Source organism: Jatropha curcas, chromosome 8, assembly GCF_041381405.1.
Source record: "Jatropha curcas cultivar XTBG-Jc1 chromosome 8, XTBG_Jcur_1.0, whole genome shotgun sequence".
NCBI classification, from domain to species: domain Eukaryota; kingdom Viridiplantae; phylum Streptophyta; class Magnoliopsida; order Malpighiales; family Euphorbiaceae; genus Jatropha; species Jatropha curcas.
In genome coordinates, this window is record NC_143158.1 from 11,629,846 (window position 1) to 11,637,118 (window position 7,273).

Sequence of the window (7,273 nt, forward strand, 5' to 3'; positions counted from 1 at the left end):
CCTATAGGCAAAAGTGCCATAAGGACAAGTGAAAATAGTTTTCTCTTGGTCTGCAGGAGCTATAGGTATTTGGAAGTGTCCTGAATAGCCATCTTAGAAACAATAAAAAGGATAACCTGCAAGCCTTTCAAGCATTTGATCAATAAAGGGAAGGGGAAAGTGATCTTTGCGTGTTGCTTTATTTAGTTTTCTGTAATCTATACACACACGCCAACCTGTGACTGTTCTTGTGGGGATTAATTCATTGTTTTCATTAGAAATAACAGTCATACCTCCCTTCTTTGGAACAACTTGGATAGGACTTACCCAATTACTGTCTGAAATTGGATAAATGATTCCGGCATCTAAGAGTTTAATAATTTCAGCCTTGACTACCTCCTTCATGTTTGGGTTCAATCGCCTTTGATGCTCGATTGAAGGTTTGTAGTCTTCTTCCATCAAGATTTTATGCATGCACACACTTGGGCTTATTCCTTGTAGATCCGAGATAGACCATCCTAATGCCTTCTTGTGCCTACGTAGAACCTGCAACAACCTTTCCTCTTGATCAAGCGTTAAGTGAGAAGAAATAATAACAGGAAAAGAATGGTTCTCACCTAAGAATGCATGTTTTAAATGAGGTGGAAGTTGTTTTAGTTCATGCTTAGGTAGTTCCTTTTCTCTTTCAGTCAAGGTGCTTGGTTTGTTAATGTTATTTTTGACATGCAAAGTGTTCTCCACACATTCATCAACAACATCAATTCTAAAACAGTCTCCATAATCCATAGGAAGTTTACAAGATTTAAGTACATCAAATACAATCTCTTCCTGTCCAACTCTTAGAGTCAACTTACCTTCATAGACATCAATTAATGCTCTTGCAGTTGCAAGAAAGGGCCTTCCCAGAATTAGAGATCCTTCCCTGTCTTCATCAATGTCAAGAATAACAAAATCAACAGGAAAGATGAATGTACCTACCTTTACAAGCACATCTTCTACAATTCCTCTAGGATATTTAATTGAACGATCTGCTAATTGCAAAGACATCCTTGTTGGTTTGAGCTCTCCCATACCTAACATCTTAAAAACTTCATAGGACATAAGATTAATGCTAGCACCTAAATCTGCCAAAGCCTTTTCAAAGTCAAGATTACCAATGTTACAAGGGATAGAAAAACTTCCTGGATCTTTTAATTTTGGAGGCAGTTTGTTTTGGATAATTGCACTGCACTCCTCGGTTAACATTACTGTGAATACTCAAATTTTGACCTTGCTACAGTAAAATGCCGGACTGCAAACAGTTTGGCCGGACCGAAGGCCATTTTGGACATTTACTGGAAATATGTCAATATGGTACTTGAAACGTCCGGAATTTCACGAGGATCGCGGAACAGGTCCCGGAATATTTTTCGGAGGTCCGGAACTCCCACAAAGGCCCCCGGAGCGAGGCACGGTGTCCACACTGGCCACGGCGGCGCTTGCCGCCGGCCACGGCGGAGCCGGCCGCCGGGCACGGCGGCAGCAGCTGCCCAGCCTGGGCGGCACCTGCCGCGCCACTTCCTGGGCGAGGCCTGCCGCCCAGCGCGGGCGAGGGCTGCCGCCCAGCGCGGGCGGGGCCTGCCGCCCAGCGCGCGCGGGGCCTGCAGCGCGCGCGGGAGAGGCCTGCCGCCCAGCGCGCGCTGGGCGAGGCCTGCCGCCCAGCGCCCGCAGGGCCTGTCGCCCCGCGCAGGCGGGGCCTGGCCCCCCCACGCCCCTGGGCGGCACCTGCCGCCCAGCTTGGGCGACACCTGCCCCCCAGACCACGCGGGGCCTGCCGCCCCACCGACTGGGCGGCAGCTGCCGCGCTCCCAGGCGGCACCCCCCGCCCAGCGTGGGCGGGGCCTGCCGCCCCACCGACAGGGCGGCAGCTGCCGCCCTCCCAGGCGGCACCTGCCGCCCGGGACCCGAAAATGGCCTATAAATAGGCCATTTTCAGCCATTTTCTGGCGCCCGGTCTGTGTTGACGGACGAATCCTTCTCCCTCTCACGCTCCTTGCGTTTTCTTTACCGCTTTTTGCATTTAATTTAATTTTTATTGCATTTTTATTGTGATATTTGGACATTAAAATTAAACAAATTAAAATTAATTAATATTTCCTAAGCGAGGAGCTTAATCGGGAGTTAAGAAGCGGTCATCGATTAAATCAGGTATGTAAACAAAATTCTGCCTATTTAATTTTAGCACTTCATGCATATTTCTCTTCTACTCTCAATAATTCTATAACTACATAAATGCATTCATGTTATCATTTTTGGCAAATAAACTGCTTTAATAAAACATGATTAAGTTTAACGCCCGGTTAATTAATAACCGTGGTAGTTAAGCTTAAATCCGACAATATTGGTTAAAGAGCCTAGTTAATTAATAACTATGGTTCGATTGCCTTTATTTCGAACAATCTCGCCTAAAAGTCCAATTAATCAATAATTGTGGCTAACGGCCTCATTTAATCACGTTTTTTGGCAACAAAATTGCCTACATTTAATCAATCAATTTTGGCAACTAATTGCCTACGGTCTAATCGATTTTTAGCAAACAAATTGCTTATAAATGAGATTAACCATTTTTTTAGCGACAAATCGCTTAAAATCAATCTTTTGGCAAAATGCCTTAAAATCAACCATTTTCGGTTTAAAACCGTAAAATCAACCATTTTAGCGACAAATCGCGTAAAATCGACATTTTTGGCAAAATGCCTTAAAATGAACCAATTTTCGGCCAAAGGCCTAAAATCAACCATTTTAGCGACAAATCGCATAAAATCGACATTTTTGGCAAAATGCCTTTAAAATCAACCATTTTCTGCTCAAAGCCGTAAAATCGACATTTTTGGCAAAATGCCTTAAAATGAACCAATTTTCGGCCAAAGGCCTAAAATCAACCATTTTAACGACAAATCGTTTAAATCGAACATTTTGGTAAATTAATTGCCTAAATCAACTCATTTCAGCCAAAGGCCCTAAAATCAACCATTTTGGCGACAATCGCCTAAATTACACATTTTAGCAAACAAATTGCTTAAATCAACACTTTTTGGCCAAAGACCTTAAAATCAATCATTTTGGCGACAATCGCCCAATCACATCATTTTGGCAAACAGATTGCCTAAATCAACCATTTTGGCTAAGAGCCTTAAAATCAACGACTTTGGCGACAAATCGCCCGACAACCGTTTTTGGCACAAATGCCTTAAAACCAACACATTTGGCAACACGCCTAATCGAATCAATCGATCTTTTGGCAAAATGCCTAAACACTTATGCACAAAGCATACACACTCATGCACAAAGCATACACACTTATGCACAAAGCATACACACTCATGCACAAAGCATACACACTTATGCACAAAGCATACACACTTATGCACAAAGCATACACACTCATGCACAAAGCATACACACTTATGCACAAAGCATACACACAAAATGCACAAAGCATACACACTCATGCACAAAGCATACACACTCATGCACAAAGCATACACACTCATGCACAAAGCATACACACTCATGCATTAAGCATACCCATTCAAAGCCCTTCAAAGAAGGCCTATCGAACTACGTTGACTTTGATCTTCCATTCAAACGGAAGTACGTACGCACGTTCGGGATTTCACCCCGGGTGGCAAGTCGAAATCATCAAAATCACTCAAACATTTCATTAATCCATCATTCACCTTGCAAAGCATTCATTCATCGGTTAGTTCATCAGCATGACATAGTCTCGGGATCCATCTCGGGTTCATAGATTGTGCCTTAATCATTGGGATAATTAATCTAGTAACTAGGTTAATTAAAATTGAAGTCATTCAGGGTTTTTTCCTAGTTTACCCTAAAATAATTAAACAAGGTGGCGACTCACACACTCACGTGCATTTCTTTCTTTTGTCATATGCATCACATGCTTATGACATTTGGGGAAGGGGTTCACAATTACCGTTCCTTGATCATCAATTTTTCGTTTCTTGCTCAAGATATATTTTAGGAATTTAGCATAGCTAGGCATTTGAGCAAGAGCTTCAGCAAAAGGAATATTGATTTGAAGCGTCTTAAACACGTCCAGAAATTTGAGGAAGCTCTTGTCATCTTGTGCTTTCTTTAATCTTTGTGGAAAGGGAACAGGGGGAACATAGGGTTTTACCTTTTCTTTTTCCTCTAAGTCAATGATAGGCACTTTTGATTGTTCCTTTTCTTCCTTTTCTTTCCTTGGTGGTTCATCTAATTGTTTGCCACTCCTCAAGGTGATAGCCTGCACTTGTTCTTTTGGATTCTTTTCAGTATTACTAGGTAACGTACCTTGAGGTCGAGATGCCATCATGTTTGCAAATTGCCCTAGTTGAATCTCCAAATTCCTTATTGCAGCCTGCTGGATTTTATGGTTTTCCCTGGTTTCATTCATGAATTCCATGTGTGATTTGGAAAGAGCAGTGAGGAGGTCATCATGAGATTTCTTTTCTGGAGGGTGGAACCCTGGTGGTGCATTCAAGGCATTGTTAGGATTACCATAAGATAGATTAGGATGATTCCTTAACCTGTTATCATATGAATTTGAATAGGGGTAATTCTTTCTTCCTTGATTCATCACATAGTTCACTTGCTCCAAAGTTTGTGGATTTAAGGAGTCCATAATGCATTCCCCAATTCCATGTTGTCCATTGCAGCTATCACACACTTGCATAACAGAATTTACAGGATTAGTAGTTAACATGTCCAATTTCCTTACCATGTTATCTACCTTGGCATTGAGTGCTGTAATGGCGTCTATTTCATAGACTCCTGCGGTTCTTCTTCTTTCGGTATTATTTTGGTAGTGGCTGTTGCTTGCCATCTCCTCTATCAACTCATATGCTTCATCAATTCCTTTCTTTTCAAAAGATCCACCTGCAGCTGCATCTAAAGTAATTTTGATGTTAGGAGATAATGCATTATAGAAGGTTTGTACCTGTAACCATTTGGGCAAACTGTGATGTGGGCACTTTCTTAACAAGTCTTTGAATCTTTCCCAAGCTTCACACAAGCTCTCTTGATCATGATGAGCAAATGTCATTATCTCATTGCGCAACTTGGTGGTTTTTGAGGATGGAAAAAATTTAGCTAGGAATTTTTGAGCTAATTCATCCCACGTTGTAAAACTTCCAGCGGGACACGATTGTAACCATGATCTAGCTTTATCCCTAAGTGTGAATGGGAAAAGTCTTAATTTGATTGCATCTTCAGAGACACCGTTTTGTTTGAAAGTGTCACAAATTTCCAGAAAATTGGTGATGTGAGCATTAGGATCTTCACTAGGCAAACCCCCATATTGGATCAAGGTAGAGAGCATTTGGATAATTGCGCGTTTAATCTCAAAGTTATTAGCTTCTACCCTAGGTCTAGTAATACTTGAGGTTGTCCCATTCAGATTAGGTGTTGTATAATCCCTTAAGGTACGGACCGGATGTTGAAGTGGTGGCCCGACTATGTTTTCGTTTTCGTTTTTGTTTTCGTTGGCCATGTCTGCTTGTTGTTCGAGTTTTATTTCATGCATTTTTCTTGCAGTGTTGAGCCTTCGAAGAGTTCGTTCAATTTCCGGATCAAAGATTAGAGGTTCAGTCTTCCTTGATCTTCTTTGCATAAAACACCTGGAAACAGTACTTTAAACAAAATTAAATAAAAAGATGTCTAAATTAACAATAGGGTAATTCGTATTGATATTGATATGCCAATCCCCGGCAACGGCGCCAAAAACTTGATAGCGTTTTTCGCAAGTGTACGAAATCGCAACAAGTAATATAGAGTAAGAGAGTATCGTATCCACAGGGATTGTTTATCAATTACCAAAATTATGTTAACCTATTATTATTTAGACGATGATAAGAGAGATTTGCTGTAAAGTAAATAAAGTTTAAAGTAAAAACAGAAGAGATCAAACACAAAATTCAGGTGAAAAGAAATCAGAGGATTAAGCTACTAGGGAAATTGATTTCACTTAATTCTATCCAGCTTATCTTATTAGTTCATTAGTCAACTTTAATTGTTCAAGTAGGAGAAACAACCCTAAAGTTACTAACAAGCTCTCCCGATTTATTGTTAGCTATTCTAATCCAGTTTAATTACCTATCTTTAATAGTGAAATTAAACATAAATCAGATCATTAGGTTTTATGGTTGTTTTGTGAGTTCACAACTTAATAATTTATTAACTTATGAAAACCCCCCTTGAGTCAAACCATATAGCTTCCGCATCAAGTTATTATTCTCAAGTAAATTATTATCTTTTTCATATCAATAACCCTTCTCCCGAATGTGATTATTGAAATAATTCAATCCAGGGGAAATTTTCTGCCTGGAAGCCTTAAGCACAATAATAAGTTATAACAAGAACAAAGAAAAATAAATCTAATATTATAAACTGGAATCGAATTAAATTACATCAAATCCCTAGTATAAGAGTTTAGCTAGACATAGTAATTAAATTACACTCAATCATACTTGTATCATTCATCATATTTAAAGACAATAATAAAGAAAGAAACAAGATGAAGAGTTTAGAATAAAAACTGTATCACAACTATGTTGATGGCTTCCTTGAATCTTGGCACAATTAATTGATGCTTGAAATCTTTGAGAGAGAGAATTATGTAAAGAAATTGCATAAAAAACGAGATCCCTTGTTATGAGAAGTTCCTCTCTTTATGTAGAGTTTCTGAAGGCAAGTCTGACTCCTTTTAGGAAATAGAATCCTTATTTAGTGCAAAATCCTTTATAGGAGATCATGACTGTTTAGGCTCTTGATTTCTTCTTGATTAGGACTCCTTTTTCTCCAAGAATAGGTCCAAGTCTTGTTTAGTGTGTTTAGGAAACTCCCTGAAGTCGGCCCATGTGAGAAAAAGCTTGATTTGCGTATTAAATTCACGCTAGTTCCGCCTGCACAGCACGGGCGTGCTTCATGGCATGGGCTGGGTGTGCTTTGGTCTGGAAGTCTGCCTAGTGAAGCACGGGGTGTGCTAGGTAGCACGGGCTAGTGAAGCACTGAGGCATGGGCGTGCTACAAAGCACAGGCAGGGCGTGCTCTTCTCTGGAAGTCTGCCTAGTCTTGCCATGGGCGTGCTATGCTTGACACGCCCTGGTCCCATTGTAGCACGGCCGTGCCTTTTGACACACCCAGGCCGTGCTCTCTTCTGTCTCTCCCTTTGTTTCCTTGGCTTCTAGCACGGTTGTGCCTTTTAGCATGGCCTGGGCGTGCTGGAAGCTAAGTGTCTTGTATTATAAAG

The 7,273-nt window shown here is 40.8% G+C and overlaps 1 non-coding gene across 1 annotated transcript; it reads left to right on the forward strand.

Annotated features, from left to right (window-relative positions):
• The first annotated feature begins 4,980 nt into the window (after positions 1-4,980).
• On the forward strand, positions 4,981-5,086 carry LOC149494201 (small nucleolar RNA R71). Its single transcript, XR_016322377.1, has one exon. It is a non-coding gene; the product is annotated as a small nucleolar RNA R71 (small nucleolar RNA).
• The last annotated feature ends 2,187 nt before the right edge of the window (positions 5,087-7,273 follow it).